The sequence below is a fragment of the Choloepus didactylus genome, chromosome 2, assembly GCF_015220235.1.
Source record: "Choloepus didactylus isolate mChoDid1 chromosome 2, mChoDid1.pri, whole genome shotgun sequence".
Classification (NCBI taxonomy): Eukaryota; Metazoa; Chordata; class Mammalia; order Pilosa; family Megalonychidae; genus Choloepus; species Choloepus didactylus.
The window spans coordinates 77,294,269-77,318,996 of record NC_051308.1 but is presented as its reverse complement, the minus strand read 5'-3'; the positions used below and the strand labels follow the sequence as shown (position 1 = coordinate 77,318,996).

Sequence of the window (24,728 nt, the reverse complement as noted above, 5' to 3'; positions counted from 1 at the left end):
ATGAGTGTATTTTGCATACAGAAAGAACATGACTTTTTGAGATCCAGAGGGTAGAATGCCCTGGTTTGTGCCCCAGAAAAACATGTTCTTAAGTTTAATCCATTGCTGTGGATGTGAACCCATTGTAAGTAGGACCTTTTTATGAGGCTACTTCAGTTAAGAAGGTGTAGCCCACCTCAGTCAGGATGGGTCTTAATCCTACTGCTGACATCCTTTATAAGCAGAATGATATTCAGACACACAGAGAGAGAAAGACACAGGAAGCAAGAAAATGTATCAACAGAACCCAGAAGAGAAAGGAGAAGCCTGGAGATACCACCTTGTGACTTGCCACTTGACAAAGGAGCCAAGGGTCTCCAGCAGCCAGCCCCAGAATGGTGGTCTTTGGGCAGAAAGCATTGCCTTGATGATGCCTTGATTTGGAATTTCTTTTAGCCTCAACACTGTATGCTAATAAATTCCCATTGTTTAAGCCAACCCATTTCACAGTATTTGCTTGAGCAACAAGGGAACTAAAACAAAGGGGCAGATTATGAAGGGCGTTTTAATAAAGATTCTGACTCATTTCCTCTATATGCTGGCAAATAACTGGAGGATATTAGAAGGGAAGAAAGAGAATCCATTTGGTCTTATAGAAATGACTGGAGGCTGTGGGGAGGATGATTGTGGATGAGAACAAATCTGGGAGCAGGAGACCAGTTAGGAAGTTACTGCTTGAGTCAACTGCTTTCCTGTGTCATCCCAGCTCTGTGTTGACAGTTCTCTGGAATATTTTTAAAATCTCTGCCTCTGGCAAGTAATTTTGAGTACAAGGAAGTTGCAGCTATTGACATCTTCATTCTTTTCTGTACCCTTGGTCCCATTTCTCCTCAAAGTTTGTAGGAAAAAAGTCTTCACTGTTACTAATTCTCCATATTTTTTCCAGGATCAGTTACTGTGCCAGTTTGAATGTATCATGACCCCCCAAACACCATTATCTTTGATGTAATCTTGTGTGGGCAGATGTTATCAGTGTTGATTAGACTGTAATTCTTTGAGTGTTTCCATGGAGATGTGCCCCACCCAACTGTGGATGATGACTCTGATTGGATAATTTCCATGGAGGTGTTGCCCTACCCATTCAGGGTGGGTCTAAATTAAATCACTGGAGCCATATAATGAGCTGACAGACAGAGGGAACTCAGTGCAGCTGAGAGTGACATTTTGAAGAGGAGCTACAGCCAAGAGGGACACTTTGAAGAAAGCCCAGGAGCTGAAGATGAGAGACAGTTTGAAGACAGCTCGGGAGAAGCTAACAGAGGACAGATGCCCCAAGAACAACCAAGAGTGACATTTTAAAGAGGAGCTGTGGCCTAGAGAGGAACATCCTAGGAGAAAGCCATTTTGAAACCAGAACTTTGGAGCAGATGCCAGCCACGTGCCTTCCCAGCTAACAGAGTTTTTCCGGACACCATTGGCCATCCTCCAGTGAAGGTACCTGATTGCTGATGTGTTACCTTGGACACTTTATGGCCTTAAGACTGTAACTGTGTAACCAAATAAACCCCCTTTTATAAAAGCCAATCCATCTCTGGTGTTTTGCATTCTGGCAGCCTTAGCAAACTGGAACAGTTACTTTCTACCAAAACATTATAAAGCTTTACTTTTTAAAAAATAACCAGCAGAAATGGAAAATCCTGTGGACACCAACTTTTTGAGACTGTCTGGCCCTTGGTCGTAACCTTTTCCTCCAGGGACTTGATTTGCTTATTAAAATAGATATGAAGATGTTCTTCTGAGAAGCATCCTTTTTTCATCCACAGGGTAAAGAGGGCAATGTGCTCTGAGGACTTGGTTGTACTCCCTCAGCTGATAAAACCCCTGCCATAACTGGTGGTGCTATGTCAGCTCCCCATGAGGGACTCAAGGGGGCTGGGTCTGACCTTAAGAGAGGTGGTTCTTCTCTGGGATGGAAAAAAATGGAGTTCTTGGTGTATGCAATTATTGAGCATGTCTGTATCACTGGGGATTTGTTTTAGGACTAAGTCTTATTTTAATGTAAGTATGAGGGTGAAGGTAGTATTTCAAGCCAGACTTCCTTCCTAATGGATATTTCAAATAGGAAGAGAATTGGGCTGGGAGTCTAGAGACTAAGTTTTACATCTACTCCATCAATAACTTAAATAAAAGTTAAATAAAATTTTAGAGTACATATTTTTTTCTGCATGAATTCTTGCAGCTTAATTTCCTTTATCTGAGTTCTCCTCTGACTTTAAATAGGGACATAGAGATCTATTTTTCACATGGCTATAATCTCAGGAAATCTTTCTTCCTACCAACCTATCTATATCCATCTTTTTTTTCCTTCTCTCAATGTCTCTAAGTTGGATGTCCTCAAGTCATCTAGCTTCCTTTGACCTCTCTTTTAAAAAAAGTCATCAGCTCCTGCATCACACATTGGATATGGCTCTGGAGCCTGATTGCCTGGATTGAATCCTGATTCTGCAACTTCCCGTGTGGCCTTGGGCAAGTTACTTAGCCTCTCTGTTCCCAAGTTTCCTCATCTGCAGAATAGAATAATCATTGTATCTGCCTTAATAGGCTTGTTTTGAGGATTCCATGAGTCAATAACTTAAAGGATTGTTAGGAGGATTTAATCAATTAATATGCATAAAATGCTTAGTACAGTGCCTGGCCTATAGTAAGCCTTAAAAAGGTGTTTATTATTCTTTTCACAGCCTTTTTTTCCCATTGCTTATTGGCTCTTACCCTACAGGACTGTTGTAACAAAGTTCCAGAAACCTGGTGGCTTAAAACAACAGAAATTCATTGTTTCATAGTTCTGGAAGCCAGACGTCTGAAACCAAAATATGGACAGGGCCATGCTCTCTCCTGGAGGGGAGAATCCTTCCTTGCATCTTTCTAGCTTCTGGTGGTTTGCAGGAAATCATTGACATCCATTGGCTTGCAGCTGCAGCATTTCAGTTCTGCCTCTGAAATCATATGGCTGTGTTCTCTCTGCTTGTGTGCTTGCCCCTTCTCCTCTTCTTATAAGGACACTGGTTATATTGGTTTAGGGGCCTGCACTACTCTAGTATGACCTCATCTGAATTGAACTAATTCTCTCTTCAAAGATCCTATTTCCAAATTAGGGCACATTCTGAGGTTCTGGGGATTAGGACTTCAGTATATCTTTTGGGGGACACAAATCAACTCATAACATGAATCTCAGGAAGAGACTTGCTCACAGGTTGTACTGCTCATAAATTGTGAAAACAGAATTTGAACCCAGGCCCGTCTGAGTACTCCAAGTCTCTTTCTGCCATATCATACTGTCTCCTTCAGTGTTAACCCCAGACCTTTCTATGATTAAACCTGGCCATGCCCTTAATTAGTTTAAAATCAGTGCCTTTTCTTTTGGCAGTATTCTCCAATTTAGCTTTTTTTTTTTTTTTTTTTTTTACTGCTTTAAATCATATCAACAAATATTTTTGAGTGTCCCCAATGTTAAAGGTAGGTAGAAGAAGCTGTATGGATTAACAATGCCTATTGAAATATTTAACCTTGTCTTTTCAAGGGGCAACAATGTGATGCTAGTAAATATCATTAAACCTTGTTTCTCTCAATAACACTTGGTCCTATAAGATGTTGTGCCGGTTGAATGTATAATGTCCCTCATAATGCCATTATCTTTGATGTAATCTTGTGTGGGCAGACATCAGTGTTGATTAGATTGTAATTCTTTGAGTGTTTCCATGGAGATGCGACCCACCCAACTGTGGTGATAACTCTGATTGGATAGTTTCCATGGAGGTGTGGCCCCACCCATTCAGCATGGGCCTTGATTAGTTTTCTGGAGCATCATATAAGCTCAGACAGAAGGAGTGAGCTTGTTACAGCCAAGAGGGACACTTTGAAGAACACACAGGAGCTGAGAGAAGCTAAGAGAGGAAAAACACCCCAAGAGCAACTAAGAGTGGCCTTTTGGAGGAACTGCAGCCTAGAGAGAAACATCCTGGGAGAAAGCCATATCATTAAACTTTGTTTCTTTCAATAACACTTGGTCCAGAACTCTGGAGCAGATGCCAGCCACATGCCTTCCCAGCTAACAGAAGTTTTCTGGACACCATTGACTATCCTTCAGTGAAGGTACCCGATTGTTGATGACTTACCTTGAACACTTCATGACCTTGAGACTGTAACTGTGTAACCAAATAAACCCTCTTTATAAAAGCCCATCCATTTCTGGTGTTTTACATTCCGGCAGCATTAGCAAACTAGAACAGATGTCAAGGCACAGTCTCTGTCTTTGAGGTGGTCACCTGGGATGGGAAAAGCATGTGTGTGTGTGTGTGTGTGTGTGTGTGTGTGTGTGTGTGTTTTACTTCTCATGAAGTTCTCCATGGGGTATAACTATCAGACCCCTCTGTAGGACAACTCCACACAGCCACCTCTTGATGTGCTTTGCCTTTTGTTCTAGATTATTCTGGGAAAGTGTTGTGTTTCCATCAGATAGTTAGGAAGTTCTTTAGGCTTGAAATTTCTTGCACAACTGATCAGCCTAACTGTAAAGCTCTTCATATCTTTGCCTGTGGGCTGTTGCTGCAGAACTCTGTACTGTCTCCCTTCAGCCACAAAATTCTGTGAGGTTGATATCATTATTTCTAATTCACAGGTGGGATGAGTAAGATTCAGGATATAAAGTGACTTGTGCAAGATCACATAAGAAACAGAGCCAGGACCACAACTCAAGTCTTCTGACTCCAAATCCAGTGCTCTTTCTCCCTCACTCCAGCTAAGCAGTAGGAGGACACAGACCCACATAAAGATCCAACAGCATGTAAAATAAATTTCAAATATGAGGAATGACTCTTTTCTCTTTTCTTGTGCTATTGCAACTCTATGACCCTTTAGATTTTCTTGTTATAGGTGTTTTACTAGAATCTAAATTAACAGATAATGCCAATATGCTCATTTAGAGTCTAGGAAAACATATGATATCCACCTCACAGAATGTGGGGAGAATTAAATAAGATACTGAATAGTCTATGTTCTCTTTATGAACTGTGAAGTGCATTACAAATGTTACAGGTTGTTATTGCGTTGGTTTACTTCTGGTATTAAAAAAACTCGATTTTTCAGTTTCTTTCATTTTTAGCTAAAGTGGCTTGACTATGTTTATCCATCAGCAGCGACCATTTGCCATGGCAGAGCTGGGGAAACGCTTTATTGCTTGTCTCCTGTGCAAAACCATCAGGAGGTCTGGGAAGCTTCCAGCGTTTGTGCTCAAATATTATAAGTCATTCAATGGGGACCTCTGTTTTTAACAAAGGTTCTATATAATCCTTTATCTTCAGAATCCACCACCTGGGGTTGCCAGCAGCCATGAGCACTGAACAATTCCCAGTTTAATCAAACTGAAATACAAAGGGAGCAACTGGGCCTCAGTGTGCCTTCCCCTTGATGTTGTTTCAAGGGAAAGAGACCTTTTGTTACAAAGACAGCTCATTTTAGAGTTCAGTGGCCTGTGACACTTCCCCAGCTGGCTGCTCAGCAGGGACCTTCTGACACTTTCCTATACTTGAAAGCCATTTTTGGTGGGAAGAACAAGAAAAACTGTCATTAGGGCTAGTTGGTGAGAGGCTGGTGGGTAAAGGGGAGAAGAGTAAGGGAATGGTGGCATTAACGAATGAGCTTGCGGTGATTTTATGACTTTTATTCAAATACAGGCTGTCTTCGTTTTCTGAATTCTTTGCTTTATGATGAAGTTAGTAGGTATTTATGTAAATTATTGGAAGCAGTGGTGATAATATTGGTAAATTTTTTTAAAAAGTCATTTAAAGGCCCCTGATTTGGAGCTGGGGTGGGAAAGGGGAACCAGTTTTTTACCCATAATCATTTTTTATACAATTCTATTGAGTTATACTCACACACCATATAATCCATCCAGAGAATACAATCAGTGGCACACAGTATCATCATGTGATTGTGCATTCATCACCACAATCAGTTTTTGAGCATTTTCATTACTCCAAAATAAAGAAAAAAATTAAAAAAAATAAAAAAGAACACCCAAACCATCCCATACCCTTTATCCCCCCCTATTATTTATATATATATTTTGTCATTATTTTGTTACTGATCTGCCCATACACTGGTTAAAGGGAGTGTCAGCCAGGTTTTCACAACCCATAATCATTTTGAAACATCCTGTTCCCTTCCTGAGCTGGAAACTGGTTCCTTCTAATTGAGATTTTTTTAGAGGAAACATGAATAATTGCAAAAGTCATTCCAATAGCAAAATAAATTTTATAGAAACCTAGAATTGTATTTAGGAAACATCTCAGAGTCATCTAGTGTAACCTATACAACCCACCCATGTGGACAGTAATTTCGATAACTGCATCCCCAGGGAGAATATCCAGAAATTGAACAGCGAGGGGTACTAAAGAGCAGAACTTGGAATCAGAGCTGTTTTTTTTTTTTTTTTTTTTTAAATTTTCTTAAAAAATGTAATTTATTGAGATATATTCACCCACCATGCAATCAATACAAAGCATACAACCATTGGTTCACAGTATCATCATATAGTTGTGTATTCATCACCATGACCATTTTTAGAACATTTGCATTACTCCAGAAAAAGAAATAAAAAGAAAACTCCAAACATCCCATACCCCTTACTAACCCCTCCCTTATTGACCACAGTATTGCACTCTACCCAATTTTAAGACTTGCAATAAAGGTAGGTTAACTAAGACAGTGTAGTATTGTCAGAGATATATATAGAAAGATCAGTGGAACAGAACAAAACATCCAGAATTAAATCCATACAAGCACAGGCAACTGACTTTTTTTTTCTTTTGCTATATAGTTATACAATCATTATCAAAGATCACAGCTACTGGATTTACAGTACAACAATTTCAGGTATTTTCTTCTGGCTATTCAAAAACAACAGACACTAAAATGAAATATCTATATAGTGAGTCAATAGTCACAGTCATTTGTTAAATCCTAAATTCTCAGTTACACCTCCTCCTTCTCATTTGATTGTTCTCTCAGTCTTCAGGGATATCTGGGCAATGACCATTTTAACTTCTTTGTGCTGGAAAGGGGTGTTGACTTTATGGCGTAGAGGAATGAAACTGGTTGATGTTCTTGGAGAAACTGATACCTCTGGGTTTCAAGGCTTATCTGGCATAGGATCAGTCTGGAGGCCTAAAGTTTCTGAAAGAATAAACTTACTAAGAAAAAATTAGAGTCTTAGATAGAGCCCAGGACATTCCCTAGGGTTTTCAGGAATACTTTTGGTTGGGGCTTAGCATATTGTGGTAGTTTGCAGTATGTAGCTAAAGCTTGCATAAGAGTAACCTCCAGAATACTCTTGACTCTATTTGGAATCTCTTAGCCCCTGAAACTTTATTTTGTTCCATTTATTTTCCCTCTTTTGGTCAAGAAGGCTTTCTCAATCCCACAATGCCAAGGCCAGGCTCATCTCTGGGAGTCATACCCCACGTTGCCAGGGAGATTTACACCCCTTGGGAGTCATGTCCCTCGTAAGGGGGAGGGTAGTGAGTTTGTTTGCAGAGTTGACTGAAAGAGAGAGGCCACATCTGAGTCACAAAAGAGTTCTTGCGGGTGACTCTTAGACATAATTTCAAGTAGACCTAACTTCACCATTGCAGAATAAGTTTCATAAGGGCAAGCCCCAAGATCGAGGGCTTGACTTATTAAATTGGTAGTCCCTAAGGCTTGCGAGGATAGCAGGACTTCCCCAGGTGAGGAATTTTAATAGTTCAAGAGTTGTTTTTAAATTGGCATCCTTCTACTTGCTGGGTACATGAACTTGTACGAATTACTTGACTTCTCTAAGCCTCAGTTTCCTCACCTGACAATAGGGATAATGGTATCTAACCCTCAGCCTACTTGTGAGGATTAAAAGAAATAGCCAATATATGTATGCTTTGTATGACTGCATGGTATATGAATATATCTCAATAAAAATGAATTAAAAAAAAAAAAAGAAATAGCCAAAATAAAGTGACTCCTAGCAGTTTCCCTCCAGTTACAGTTTTAAGCTTTTACATAGTCCAAGTTATTTCAAGAAATGACTTGGGCTGATCTAGGTCTTGTCTGGGGAGGCTGGAGGGAAGGGGAGAAGAAAGCGTGATAGACAAGATCTCTGAACTCCAGACCATATATGCACCTGCCTACTTGATCTAATAGACACCTCAGACTTAACTACTCAAAACCAAGCTCTTAATTTTCCTCTCCAAGCCAGCTCATAGTCTTCTCCAACTCAGTCAATAACTCCACCCATCCTTCAAATTTGAATGGCCAAAGACGTTGATATCATCTTTGCCTCCTCTCTTTTGCTTACCCATTCACCCAGTCAGGAAATTCCATTGACTATCTTCAAAATATGTCTAGAATCCAACCCCTTCATACCATCGCCACTGTTTACTACTTTGGGCCAAGTCACCAGCATTTCTTAATGTAGGTGTCAAAGTGATTCTGTTAAAATGTGTCAGATCAAATTCCTTATTGGCTCAAAACTCTTCAATGGGCTTTCTATATCCCTAACTAAAAGCCAAAGACCTTACAATGGTCTACAGCAGTACTATTCAAGTATGGTACATGGACCTGATTGTCCATGTTGTTGATTTCATCAGAAAATGATGAATTAATTTCATTCGAATGACAGCGGAAACGTTCTCTGCTATAAGGTGATGTTGACTGGAAATCTTGGAATCCGGGGGAGGCAGAAACCAAATGTTCCTGTAGAAAAGGAAAAAAATAAACTGAAGCAGAAAAAAACTGGAAAATAAACACAAGGATGAGGAGAAAAACAAAATCCAGGAAGAGTGGAGCAATTTTTTCATACTTTCCTAAAATCACACACATTGTAATAAAAGAGTCTGTGGTCAGCATTAACAAGCAGAACAACAAAAAATTGTAACTGAAGCTCTATTCCCATGAGGAGGCATTGTCTTTTGTGTCCCCGGCAGACAGCTACTTCCAGCCCACAGCAGATGCCCATCATTACCTCTGCACCGATGTGGCTCCTCGAATGATCATCTGCAATTTACAGGACAGCTGTCATGGTCCAATTTGCACGGAGTATGCTATCAACAAATGGTGGCAAGAAGGAAGTGAGGAGGGGATGTATGTGTCGAAGTGGAGCTGCACCAACTTTGACATGACCGTCATCTGTTTTGAAAAGTCTGAGGTGCTGGGTGGCCAGAAACAGTTCCAGTCAAGGTACAGAAGGGCTGGTAGAGCCTGCATGGATCAGAGTGCAGCTTCCTCAGCCTGGGAGACTTCTTGAGTGACTTGAAGAAGCAGATCCTGCACACTGACAACAAATTTCGTGCTGAAATCTGCTGCCATCCCAAGCCTTGAGGAATCTCCCATGCTGGTGGCTAGCAAGAAAGCCCAGAATGGCAGCACATCTACCCCATGAGCCAGTTGAGTTTCAGCTGTGTGCCAGTTTGTATATATTGTGTCCCTCAGAAAAAGCCATATTCTTTAATGCAATCTTGTGGGGGCAGATTTATTAATCTTTTTGATTAGGGTGTGACCTCTTGATTGAAAGTTTGCATGGAGATTTTGCCCTGCCCATTCAGGGTGGGTCTTCATTAGTTTACTGGAGTCCTTTAAAAAGAGTGCACAAACAGAAAGAGCTTAAAGCAGCTGAGAGGGACAATTTGGTGAGAAGTTAATAGCTGACATGCTTTGAGATGCTATCCCATAGTTTGCTCCCAAGAAGCTAGGAGAGACAAGCCCAGAGACATTTTTGAAAAAGCCGTTTTGAAACCAGAACTTCAGAGCAGATGCCAGCCATGTGCCTTCCCAGCTAACAGAGGTTTTCCGGATGCCGTCGGCCATTCTTCAATGAAGGTATACTCATGTTGATGCCTTAATTTAGACATTTCATGGCCTTCAGACTCTAAATTTGTAACCAAATAAACCCCCTTTATAAAAGTCAATTCATTCCTGGCATTTTGCGTAATGGCAGCATTAGCAAACTGGAACAAACTGGATCCTCAAAAAAAAGATACTGTGCAACGTGAGCATCTTGGGTGAGGGACGTGAACGTGTATCTACTCTGGGCCCTTGGTGGATTACAAGGATGATGAAGGAACTTCCAAAGAGAATAGAATAAACATGATCCTCAACATCTTAGACCCCAGCCACAGGGCCATTTCTCTGGCCTTCATTGGAGCAGCCAGCATGATGAGACACGACTCCCACAAACACATCTTGTAGCTCTATGGCATCTGTATCTGAGATGTGGAGAATATCATGGTGGAAGAATTCATGGAGGGGGGACCCCAAATCTCTTCATGCACCGGAAAAGTGATGTCCTCACCAAGCCATGGAAGTTGAGCTTCGCCAAATAGCGAGTCAGAGCCCTGAGTTATTGGAGGTTAAAGACCTGGTCCATGGAAGCACGTGCATTAAAAACCTCCTCCTGAAGATGGAAGAGTTTTAGTAATGGGCACCTCAATATTGTGAATGTGATTAATCCCACTGAATGGTATGCTTAGGAGGGCTTGGGATTGGAAACTTTATGTTGTATAAATGTTCCCATTAAAAAAACACAAAATAAAAAGAAAGAGCAACAATAAAACAACAAACACTTCTTCCTTGACCACAAGGGCATTGAAACTAATTGTGGCCCATTCATCAAGCTCAGTGATCCTGGCATCCCCATCACTGTGCTATTCAAGCAAGAAGGCATAGAATGAATTCCATGGACTGCTTTGGAGTGTGCTGAAGACTCCAAGAATCTGAGTGTGGTTGCCGACAAGTGGAGTTTGGAAGCATCTCTGGGAAATCTGCTACAACAGTGAGATCCCCCTGAAAGACTAGGCACTGATTGAGAAAGAGAGGTTTTATGAAAGATGGTAAAGGCTAGTAACATCATCTTGTAAGGAGCCAGCTGACCTTATGACCTGCTGTATGTACTATGACCCCTGTCAGAGACCCTTCTTCCAAGCCATCATGAGAGACTTTAATAAGCTTGAAGAACAGAATCCAGACATTGTTTCAGAACGAAAACCAGCAACTGAAGTGAATCCCATTCACTTTGAAAACTAGTTCTCAAAGAGGATCTGTGAATTGGAGAGGCCACTTAGGGCAGATAGAGCACTGCAGTTATGACCCTGAGGGGACAATACAGGAGAGCAGGTGGCTCTCAAATCCCGGAAGTCTGAGAAGGAAATAGCTGATCTAAAGAAGGAAATAGAAATCTTATAGAACCTCTATCATGAGAACATTATAAAGTACAAAGATCCACACAGAAGTTGGAGGAAATTGTATTAAGCTCATCGTGGACTTTCAACCTTCAGGTAGCCTTACGGAATATCTTTCAAAGAATGAGAACAAAATCAACCTCAAACAGCAGCTAAAATATGCCTTTCAGATTTGTAAAAGTATGGACCATTTAGGTTCTTGACAATATGTTCACTGGGATTTAGCAGCAAGAAATGTCCTTGTTGAGAGTGAACACCAAGTGAAAATCAGAGACTTGGGTTTAACCAAAGTAATTGAAACTGATAAGGAGTACTATACAGTAAAGGATGATTGAGACAGCCCTGTGTTTTGATATTGCCAAAATGTTTAATTCAGTGTAAACTTTACATTGCCTCCAGATTTTGGAGTCTTTTGGAGTGAGTCTGCTTACTTGCTGTGAAACAATCCCATGGCATTGTTCCTGAACATGATAGACTCAACTCATGGCCAGATGACAGTAACAAAACCTGTGGGTAAATTAAAAGAAGGAAAATATTTGCCATGTCCACCTAACTGTGTAGATGTTTATCAACTTATTGAAAAAATGCAGGGAATTCTAATCATTTCAGACAACCTTTCAAAACCTTATCAAAGGATTTGAAGCACTTTTGAAAATAAGCACGAATAGCATTTAAATGCCACTGTTGATCAGTTTCACCTTCTCCCCAACAAATATCCAAGCCATTAAAAAAATTTAATGGAAAAAAGTATGTACTCTGTCTGAAAAAGTCACTCAACAAATTCCTGAATATATATATGTTTTTGAGGGCACTGTGGTGCTTAATATGTATAAGGACTTCTTTTAATCTTTTAAACTCAGTAACAAATAGTGACAAAATGTTAGAAAACATGTAAGCATTCCTCCTTGTGGAATGAGTATACTACCATTTCATCTGGTTACTTTCTCTTCACCCATAACTGCATATTAAAATGGGCTTTTCCAAATAACAGGAGTTGACCAAAGTGATGTCTCAAAATGATTGATTTTTTCCCGGCTGGCAGTTGATCTGAAATATTTTTCTGGCACATAAATCAAACATAAAGGTTGGGGGCAAGATGGCAGACTGGTGAGCTGTATGTTTTAGTTACTCCTCTAGGAAAGTAGGTAGAAAGCCAGGAACTGTGTGGACTGGACACCACAGAGCAATCTGTCTTTGGGCATACTTCATACAACACTCATGAAAACGTCGAACTGCTGAGATCAGCGAAATCTGTAAGTTTTTGCGGCCAGGGGACCCGCGCCCCTCCCTGCCAGGCTCAGTCCCATGGGAGGAGGGGCTGTCAGCTCCGGGAAGGAGAAGGGAGAACCTCAGTGGCAGCCCTTATCGGAAACTCATTCTACTGATCCAAACTCCAACCATAGATAGACTGAGACCAGACACCAGAGAATCTGAGAGCAGCCAGCCCAGCAGAGAGGAGACAGGCATAGAAAAAAAAAAACAACACGAAAAACTCCAAAATAAAAGCAGAGGATTTCTGGAGTTCTGGTGAACACAGAAAGGGGAAGGGCGGAGCTCAGGTCTTGAGGCGCATATGCAAATCCCGAAGAAAAGCTGATCTCTCTGCCCTGTGGACCTTTCCTTAATGGCCCTGGTTGCTTTGTCTATTAGCATTTCAATAACCCATTAGATCTCTGAGGAGGGCCTTTTTTTTTTTTTTTTTTTTTAATCCTTTTTTCTTTTTCTAAAACAATTACTCTAAGAAGCCCAATACAGAAAGCTTCAAAGAATTGCAATTTGGGCACATCAAGTCAAGAGCAGAACTAAGAGAGCTCTGAGACAAAAGGCAATAATCCAGTGGCTGAGAAAATTCACTAAACACCACAACTTCCCAAGAAAAGGGGGGTGTCCGCTCACAGCCACCATCCTGGTGGACAGGAAACACCCCTGCCCATCACCAGCCCCATAGCCCAGAGCTGCCCCAGACAACCCAGTGTGACGGAAGTGCTTCAAATAACAGGCACACACCACAAAACTGGGCGTGGACATTAGCCTTCCCTGCAACCTCAGCTGATTGTCCCAGAGTTGGGAAGGTGGAGCAGTGTGAATTAACAAAGCCCCATTCAGCCATCATTTGAGCAGACTGGGAGCCTCCCTACACAGCCCAGCAGCCAAGAACTGCCCTGGGGGCACTCACCTGTGACATAGCACAGTCATCCCTCAACAGAGGACCCGGGGTGCACAGCCTGGAAGAGGGGCCCACTTGCAAGTCTCAGGAGCCATACGCCAATACCAAGGACTTGTGGGTCAGTGGCAGAGACAAACTGTGGCAGGACTGAACTGAAGGATTAGACTATTACAGCAGCTTTAAAACTCTAGGATCACCAGGGAGATTTGATTGTTAGGGCCACCCCCCCTCCCCGACTGCCCAGAAACACGCCCCACATACAGGGCAGGCAACACCAACTACACACGCAAGCTTGGTACACCAATTGGGCCCCACAAGACTCACTCCCCCACTCACCAAAAAGGCTAAGCAGGGGAGAACAGGCTTGTGGAGAACAGGTGGCTCGTGGACGCCACCTGCTGGTTAGTTAGAGAAAGTGTACTCCACGAAGCTGTAGATCTGATAAATTAGAGATAAGGACTTCAACAGGTCTACAAACCCTAAAAGAACCCTATCAAGTTCAGCAAATGCCACGAGGCCAAAAACAACAGAAAATTATAAAGCATATGAAAAAACCAGATGATATGGATAACCCAAGCCCAAGCACCCAAATCAAAAGACCAGAAGAGACACAGCACCTAGAGCAGCTACTCAAAGAACTAAAGATGAACAATGAGACCATAGTACGGGATATAAAGGAAATCAAGAAGACTCTAGAAGAGCATAAAGAAGACATTGCAAGACTAAATAAAAAAATGGATGATCTTATGGAAATTAAAGAAACTGTTGACCAAATTAAAAAGATTCTGGACACTCATAGTATAAGACTAGAGGAAGTTGAACAACGAATTAGTGACCTGGAAGATGACAGAATGGAAAATGAAAGCATAAAAGAAAGAATGGGGAAAAAAATTGAAAAACTCGAAATGGACCTCAGGGATATGATAGATAATATGAAACGTCCAAATATAAGACTCATTGGTGTCCCAGAAGGGGAAGAAAAAGATAAAGGTCTAGGAAGAGTATTCAAAGAAATTGTTGGGGAAAACTTCCCAAATCTTCTAAACAACATAAATACACAAATCATAAATGTTCAGCGAACCCCAAATAGAATAAATCCAAATAAACCCACTCCGAGACATATACTGATCACACTGTCAAACACAGAAGAGAAGGAGCAAGTTCTGAAAGCAGCAAGAGAAAAGCAATTCACCACATACAAAGGAAACAGCATAAGACTAAGTAGTGACTACTCAGCAGCCACCATGGAGGCAAGAAGGCAGTGGCATGATATATTTAAAATTCTGAGTGAGAAAAATTTCCAGCCAAGAATACTTTATCCAGCAAAGCTCTCCTTCAAATTTGAGGGGGAGCTTAAATTTTTCACAGACAAACAAATGCTGAGAGAATTTGCTAACAAGAGACCTGCCCTACTGGAGATACTAAAGGGAGCCCTACAGACAGAGAAACAAAGACAGGACAGAGAGACTTGGAGAAAGGTTCAGTACTAAAGAGATTCGGTATGGGTACAATAAAGGATATTAATAGAGAGAGGGAAAAATATGGCAAACATAAACCAAAGGATAAGATGGCTGATTCAAGAAATGCCTTCACGGTTTTAACGTTGAATGTAAATGGATTAAACTCCCCAATTAAAAGATATAGATTCACAGAATGGATCAAAAAAAATGAACCATCAATATGTTGCATACAAGAGACTCATCTTAGACACAGGGACACAAAGAAACTCAAAGTGAAAGGATGGAAAAAAATATTTCATGCAAGCTACAGCCAAAAGAAAGCAGGTGTAGCCATATTAATCTCAGATAAAATAGACTTCAAATGCAGGGATGTTTTGAGAGACAAAGAAGGCCACTACATACTAATAAAAGGGGCAATTCAGCAAGAAGAAATAACAATCGTAAATGTCTATGCACCCAATCAAGGTGCCACAAAATACACGAGAGAAACACTGGCAAAACTAAAGGAAGCAATTGATGTTTCCACAATAATTGTGGGAGACTTCAACACATCACTCCCTCCTATAGATAGATCAACCAGACAGAAGACCAATAAGGAAATTGATAACCTAAACAATCTGATAAATGAATTAGATTTAACAGACATCTACAGGACATTACATCCCAAATCACCAGGATACACATACTTTTCTAGTGCTCACGGAACTTTCTCCAGAATAGATCATATGCTGGGACATAAAACAAGCCTCAATAAATTTAAAAAGATTGAAATTATTCAAAGCACATTCTCTGACCACAATGGAATACAATTAGAAGTCAATAACCATCAGAGACTTAGAAAATTCACAAATACCTGGAGGTTAAACAACACACTCCTAAACAATCAGTGGGTTAAAGAAGAAATAGCAAGAGAAATTGCTAAATATATAGAGTTGAATGAAAATGAGAACACAGCATACCAAAACCTATGGGATGCAGCAAAAGCAGTGCTAAGGGAGAAATTTGTAGCACTAAACACATATATTAAAAAGGAAGAAAGAGCCAAAATCAAAGAACTAATGGATCAATGGAAGAAGCTAGAAAATGAACAGCAAACCAATCCTAAACCAAGTACAAGAAAAGAAATAACAAGGATTAAAGCAGAAGTAAATGACATAGAGAACAAAAAAAACAATAGAGAGGATAAATATCACCAAAAGTTGGTTCTTTGAGAAGATCAACAAGATTGACAAGCCCCTAGCTAGACTGACAAAATCAAAAAGAGAGAAGACCCATATAAACAAAATAATGAATGAAAAAGGTGACATAACTGCAGATCCTGAAGAAATTAAAAAAATTATAAGAGGATATTATGAACAACTGTATGGCAACAAACTGGATAATGTAGAAGAAATGGACAATTTCCTGGAAACATATGAACAACCTAGACTGACCAGAGAAGAAATAGAAGACCTCAACCAACTCATCACAAGCAAAGAGATCCAATCAGTCATCAAAAATCTTCCCACAAATAAATGCCCAGGGCCAGATGGCTTCACAGGGGAACTCTACCAAACTTTCCAGAAAGAACTGACACCAATCTTACTCAAACTCTTTCAAAACATTGAAGAAAATGGAACACTACCTAACTCATTTTATGAAGCTAACATAAATCTAATACCAAAACCAGGCAAAGATGCTACAAAAAAGGAAAACTACCGGCCAATCTCCCTAATGAATATAGATGCAAAAATCCTCAACAAAATACTTGCAAATCGAATCCAAAGACACATTAAAAAAATCATACACCATGACCAAGTGGGGTTCATTCCAGGCATGCAAGGATGGTTCAACATAAGAAAAACAATCAATGTATTACAACACATTAAAAACTCGAAAGGGAAAAATCAATTGATCATCTCAATAGATGCTGAAAAAGCATTTGACAAAATCCAACATCCCTTTTTGATAAAAACACTTCAAAAGGTAGGAATTGAAGGAAACTTCCTCGACATGATAAAGAGCATATATGAAAAACCCACAGCCAGCATAGTACTCAATGGTGAGAGACTGAAAGCCTTCCCTCTAAGATCAGGAACAAAACAAGGATGCCCACTGTCACCACTGTTATTCAACATTGTGCTGGAAGTGCTAGCCGGGGCAATCCGGCAAGACAAAGAAATAAAAGGCATCCAAATTGGAAAAGAAGAAGTAAAACTGTCATTGTTTGCAGATGATATGATCTTATATCTAGAAAACCCTGAGAAATCGACGGTACAGCTACTAGAGCTAATAAACAAATTTAGCAAAGTAGCGGGATACAAGATTAATGCACATAAGTCATTAATGTTTCTATATGCTAGAAATGAACAAACTGAAGAGACACTCAAGAAAAAGACACCATTTTCAATAGCAACTAAAAAAATCAAGTACCTAGGAATAAACTTAACCAAAGATGTAAAAGACCTATACAAAGAAAACTACATAACTCTACTGAAAGAAATAGAAGGGGACCTTAAAAGATGGAAAAATATTCCATGTTCATGGATAGGAAGGCTAAATGTCATTAAGATGTCAATTCTACCCAAACTCATCTACAGATTCAATGCAATCCCAATCAAAATTCCAACAACCTACTTTGCAGACTTGGAAAAGCTAGTTATCAAATTTATTTGGAAAGGGAAGATGCCTCGAATTGCTAAAGACACTCTAAAAAAGAAAAACGAAGTGGGAGGACTTACACTCCCTGACTTTGAAGCTTATTATAAAGCCACAGTTGCCAAAACAGCATGGTACTGGCACAAAGATAGACATATAGATCAATGGAATCGAATTGAGAATTCGGAGATAGACCCTCAGATCTATGGCTGACTGATCTTTGATAAGGCCCCCAAAGTCACTGAACTGAGCCATAATGGTCTTTTCAACAAATGGGGCTGGGAGAGTTGGATATCCATATCCAAAAGAATGAAAGAGGACCCCTACCTCACCCCCTACACAAAAATTAACTCAAAATGGACCAAAGATCTCAATATAAAAGAAAGTACCATAAAACTCCTAGAAGATAATGTAGGAAAACATCTTCAAGACCTTGTATTAGGCGGCCACTTCCTAGACTTTACACCCAAAGCACAAGCAACAAAAGAGAAAATAGATAAATGGGAACTCCTCAAGCTTAGAAGTTTCTGCACCTCAAAGGAATTTCTCAAAAAGGTAAAGAGGCAGCCAACTCAATGTGAAAAAATTTTTGGAAACCATGTATCTGACAAAAGACTGATATCTTGCATATACAAAGAAATCCTACAACTCAATGACAATAGTATAGACAGCCCAATTATAAAATGGGCAAAAGATATGAAAAGACAGTTCTCTGAAGAGGAAATACAAATGGCCAAGAAACACATGAAAAAATGTTCAGCTTCACTAGCTATTAGAGAGATGCAAATTAAGACCACAATGAGATGCCATCTAACACCGGTTAGAATGGCTGCCATTAAACAAACAGGAAACTACAGATGCTGGAGGGGATGTGGAGAAATTGGAACTCTTATTCATTGTTGGTGGGACTGTATAATGGTTCAGCCACTCTGGAAGTCAGTCTGGCAGTTCCTTAGAAAACTAGATATAGAGCTACCATTCGATCCAGCAATTGCACTTCTTGGTATATACCCGGAAGATCGGAAAGCAGTGACACGAACAGATATCTGCACGCCAATGTTCATAGCAGCATTATTCACAATTGCCAAGAGATGGAAACAACCCAAATGTCCTTCAACAGATGAGTGGATAAATAAAATGTGGTATGTACACACGATGGAATACTACGTGGCAGTAAGAAGGAACGATCTCGTGAAACATATGACAACATGGATGAACCTTGAAGACATAATGCTGAGCGAAATAAGCCAGGCACAAAAAGAGAAATATTATATGCTACCACTAATGTGAACTTTGAAAAATGTAAAACAAATGGTTTATAATGTACTATGTAGGGGAACTAGCAATAGAGAGCAATTAAGGAAGGGGGAACAATAATCCAAGAAGAACAGATAAGCTATTTAACGTTCTGGGGATGCCCAGAAATGACTATGGTCTGTTAATTTCTGATGGATATAGTAGAAACAAGTTCACAGAAATGTTGCTATATTATGTAACTTTCTTGGGGTAAAGTAGGAACATGTTGGAAGTTAAGCAGTTATCTTAGGTTAGTTGTCTTTTTCTTACTCCCTTGTTATGGTCTCTTTGAAATGTTCTTTTATTGTATGTTTGTTTTCTTTTTAACTTTTTTTTTCATACAGTTGATTTAAAAAAGAAGGGAAAGTTAAAAAAAAAAAAAAAAAGTAAAAGAAGGAAAAAAAAAGATGTAGTGCCCCCTTGAGGAGCCTGTGGAGAATGCAAGGGTATTTGCCTACCCCACCTCCATGGTTGCTAACATGACCACAGACATAGGGGACTGGTGGTTTGATGGGTTGAGCCCTCTACCATAAGTTTTACCCTTGGGAAGACGGTTGCTGCAAAGGAGAGGCTAGGCCTCCCTATAATTGTGCCTAAGAGTCTCCTCCTGAATGTGTCTTTGTTGCTCAGATGTGGCCCTCTCTCTCTGGCTAAGCCAACTTGAAAGGTGAAATCACTGCCCTCCCCCCTACGTGGGATCAGACACCCAGGGGAGTGAATCTCCCTGGCAACGTGGAATATGACTCCCGGGGAGGAATGTAGACCTGGCATCGTGGGACGGAGAACATCTTCTTGACCAAAAGGGGGATGTGAAAGGAAATGAAATAAGCTTCAGTGGCAGAGAGATTCCAAAACGAGCCGAGAGATCACTCTGGTGGGCACTCTTACGCACACTTTAGACAACCCTTTTTAGGTTCTAAAGAATTGGGGTAGCTGGTTGTGGATACCTGATACTATCAAACTACAACCCAGAACCCATGAATCTCGAAGACAGTTGTATAAAAATGTAGCTTATGAGGGGTGACAATGGGATTGGGAAAGCCATAAGGACCACACTCCACTTTGTCTAGTTTATGGATGGATGAGTAGAAAAATAGGGGAAGGAAACAAACAGACAAAGGTACCCAGTGTTCTTTTTTACTTCAATTGCTCTTTTTCACTTTAATTATTATTCTTGTTATTTTTGTGTGTGTGCTAATGAAGGTGTCAGGGATTGATTTAGGTGATGAATGTACAACTATGTAATGGTACTGTAAACAATCGAAAGTACGATTTGTTTTGTATGACTGCGTGGTATGTGAATATATCTCAATAAAATGATGATATAAAAAAAAAAAACATAAAGGTTGATGGACTTATTCAGTACTCTAATGTGCCCTCAAATTGCCATGTCAGTACAGTGATAATCCAAGCATTCTTGAAATATTAGATACCAGTTAGTAAACTGTTGTTTCTGTACAAAGATCAGTATATTCCTATCACTTGTAGGTCTTAAGCTTTGAGCTGTTTCTCCAGTGATTTAGCTCTTGTCTCCTTCGGTGACCAGAGAACACTGGTTATGTACTGCAGTGAAGCTGTGGAATAGATACTTTGTTGCATGATGTTAACTCTTGAGAACTAAGCCTGTGCCGGTGCTTTCCCACACAATTCACCTTTAATTAGGATTGTTCCCAAGAACTTGGACAGTATCATACCTGCCTTCAAGAACTGTCAACTTGTATCCTTTTATAGCTCTACCACTTTAGGGCAAACTGCTCAAGGTTTGGTTTTGGATGCTGTATGCAACTAGTCAGAATATACACCACATATACTGTACTGTTCTTTAGAGTGTTTTGATACCCTCCATCTACAAAGATCGATCACTATTTTAACCATCACCCTATGGCACAAAACTTGAAAGAAAACGCCCACCTAGAGGCACTATGGAGGTCAGGATCCACTAGACAATTTTCACTTTGCTTGGAGGTGGCTGAGTAATCAAAACTGTTTAGAATCTGATTCATTGTGAACCATAAAGACCTTTATGACCAAGAGTCTAAAACACATTTTGTTAATACTGTCTAGCATTTGTTTGATATTGTTACTTTTCACTTTTGTAGCCTGAAAAACTGTTCAGGATCAATTTAGTGGCAACAATAAAATGCCATTTAATTTGTTCGATAGCCCTAGATCACCAAGGTCTCTGTCTATGTCAAATCTGTGGTCACTCTATATATACTTTGTTTACTTTTTATACAAATAGAAGCACTAAAAACTTGAAAAAAATTGTTCAGAGGTGGTCGGGTTTGAACCGTGGTATGGCCTAAGCTGGGCCAGGATGGAAACTGGGATGTATGAAAAGATAGTTAAAACACCTTGTCCATCTCTCTCGTTGTTGTGGAGCAGATGTCAAGATGTTTGGTCGATCTTTGACATTTTGGTGACAGTATTACCATCAACAGCTAAATGTTAATTTAATTTGAAGAGGTTAAAAAGAAATCCTATGAGGAGAGTTTCCATGTGTTAAGACACATGGGGGTTGCTATTACTGTAAGTGAAAAAGATCATATATATATATATATATATATATATATATATATATATATATATATATATATATTTAATTTTTCGTGTCTATAACCAGAAAATACAGAATTCAATTGCTGATGTGTTGATTGGTTGATTGCTTAGAAAGATAAAACTTATTTAAACAATTAAGAGATTTGTTTAAAATCACTTTATGCTTTTATACAAAGATGGATTTTGAGAATAAACAAAATGTAAGGGGAATTTTCATATGACTATGACTCATTTCAACTATTGGCAAAACTATATTTAGATTTACAATATAAAATATTAACATGGAAAATTAAACAAAACAAAACAAAACAAAAATCGACTTGTCCAAGTCAAAGCTTGGTCAGAAAGACAGTGTTGACACTGAAATTTATGAGTACTGTTTTTTTTTCTGGGTGCTTACCATCATCTGGCATTATTATTACGGATACTTTTGCCATTTGTTAGGTGAAAATGATACTACCTCATTGTTTTAATTTGCTTCTCTTTAATAACAAGTGAGAATGAGTTTTAGTTTCATTTTTTTTTTTTTGGCTATTTGTTTTTTCTTTTGTTTTATGAAAGTCAGCATTCATTTTTTATTTATTTAATGATCAATCCTTTGCTATTGTAACAAGTTACATTAATTTATATAAATAATCTCTCTCTACATAAAGATATTAAACTTCCCTTAGACTTTTGTGTTTGTTTCACATATTTTTCTTCAGCTGGTATTTAGATTTTTAGTCTCTGAGGGTTCATATATTCAAAGTTTTGAAATGTTATTTATGTTTGTCCTTTATATTTGTAATATCTTCTGTCACTTCTTGATTTAGAATTCAACCCTCCTTCAGAGTTTTGATTTCTATTTTCTAACTTTTTACCTTGAAATTACTTTTGATATACATAAAAGCTGCAGATAGAGCACAGAGAGTTGTGGTATACCCTTACCAATCTTCCCCAAATGTTAACATCTTGCACAACTAGAGTACAATCATCAAAACTAAAAAATTAGCATTGGTGCAACACTATTAACTGAACTATTGAATCTATTTGGATTTCACTTATTTCCACTAATGTCCTTTTTCTGTTCCAGAATCCAATTCAGGATCCCACTTCTCATTTAGTTGTCATGTCTCCTTAGTTCCCTCTGATCTGTGGCAATTCCTCAGTCTTTGTTTATCCTTCATGACCTTGACCCTTTTGAAGAGTTCTGGTTGACTGTTCTGTGGAATGCACCTCTTATTTGTTTTATCTGCTGCTTTCTCATACCTAGATTGAAGTTATGCAGTTTTAACAAGAATACAACAGAAGTAGGCATGCCCTTTTCAGTGCATCATAACATGGGATTCACAATGTCAATATGTCTTATTACTGGTAATGTTAACTGTGATCACTTGGTTAGAGTGGTGTCTGTTAGCTTTCTCTTCTATAAAATTACTATTTTTACCCCTTTGCAATTAATACATATCTTAGGGGGAGATATTTTAACATCCTGCAAATATCCGGATACTCCTCAAACTTCTGCCCACAATTTTAGCATCCATCTGTGGATCTTGCCTGTGGTGATTATTAGAATGGCGTTCTAATGGTGATTTTCTATTTCTTTTGCTCCTTCGACTTTTGTTAATTGGAATTCTTATGTAAGAAGAATTTATTTATTCCTATTTATTTATTTATTTATTTATTCAGTCAGTCAGTCAGTCAGCCAGTCAGTCATTTATTTCAGTGTGGATTCATGGATATTTATTTTATTCTATGGGTTATAATCCAATACTATCATTATTTTTGTTGCTCAAATTGTTCCATTTTAGGGCCAGTGGCCTGTGTGCCCTTTTGACATCCTTTTAAAATTTTAGTTCTTTTCATCTAATTTTAATTTAAAACTGCGTCTGTCTCTACTGGGAGGTGGGGAGAGGTGTATGTTGTGTCGGTAAAGTCTCATGGAGGCTAAAGTGTCCTGTTGGTTCTTGGGGTCTTCCAAGACTTCTTGTGGTTAGAAGGAGCTTTTGCCACAGGGAAGCTAAGTTGCCTGAGTGATACGGTTATCGCTGTGAGCAGAGTCCCAAATGTGGCTTTGATTCCAGCTATGGACAACAGGCCTAATACATGTCATTTCAATGATTTTGAAATTAATAGCTGATAGAAGAGATAGGAATCCCAACTTTTTATACTCAGTCCAGACTATTTCTGGGTTCTTGAGAGAGCTTAAGGCTGAAGATGGCACTTCTGAGGATCTACCATCTGGTTGTCTCTCAGCTTTGTGGATTTTGAAACACAAGGAAAAGGGAGAATTGTGGCTTGTGGGCTTGTCTAAAATTTATTGAAGTGTTATTTTTCATTTCTTTTGTCATCGGGGAAGGCAGTGATATTGCCAAGTAATGAACATTTGATGCCTCAGATAAGGTGCGTGTTTGTGCTGAGAGCCTTGGTGTTGGATCGCCCTCTCGGCATCCCAGCTCTTAGCCGCTCTTCTCTAGTCAACACCTGATACATGTGGCTGAGCAGTATCTAATCCCCAGGCTCTCATCTGTGACTAACCAGTGCTTCTCTCTCTGGATTAGTCTTCACGGGTCACAGGACAGTTTGGCTTCTTCCTTCCTCAAGCAATGTACTATTAAGGCCAACCACGGGAACTCGGTGTAATGCAATACAGATACTTGGAATCGCTGAGTCACTTCACAGTGATGTTGATGCCCACGGATGTGAGTGAGCAGGTCCCGGCCAGCTATCAGGGAAGTAAAATAGCCCTTAAGGATATTAATAGACATTTTAGACACTTTGGTCTTTCCCACGTTTGTGTTAAATGTTTTGCCAACATATAATGAATTCAGGTCAAGTCAGTAAGAACTTTTTGATATTAAGGATTGAGATAAGTAAATGAGATCATAAGTGTGAAAGTGGCTTCTATCAAATGAATGGCCCTTTAATCCTTTCTGTTTTGCAATGTAGATTCTCTTCTTTATTACCTTCTGTTTCAGCAGACTTTCCATAATTGAAAAGAGAAATCTAATTCTGGAGTAGTTTTAGATGAATATGCTATCAGTTTGAGCCAGTGAGAAGCATCCCACTCTGACACATTTGGACACCATCTCATAACCAAATCTTCAAGGCTCAGAGCTGCTCCAATGCCCTGTGCAGGCAGAGAGCATGGAAGGCTGGAGAGACAAGCTGCTAGAATCCCTTATCTCTATAGTTATTTATCTTTGGTTCCTCTTTTTCTAGAAAGAAGACTCCTAGATAAATCCTAATTATCTAGAAAAATCTATTCTTTCAAAGTATATTTATTAAGCACTTACTGTGTGCCAGGCTCTGTGCTAGGTGCCAGAAATACAGTCACGAACAAGATGGCCTTGACCTCGTGGAGCTTAAGGTCTATAGCAGCATTGTCCA

General features: G+C 39.4%; 2 pseudogenes; both read left to right on the top strand.

Moving 5' to 3' along the window:
- Window positions 1–8,635: 8,635 nt before the first annotated feature.
- LOC119512030 lies at window positions 8,636–10,251 on the top strand (annotated as a pseudogene).
- A 109-nt stretch (window positions 10,252–10,360) lies between these two features.
- LOC119512024 lies at window positions 10,361–12,441 on the top strand (annotated as a pseudogene).
- The last annotated feature ends 12,287 nt before the right edge of the window (window positions 12,442–24,728 follow it).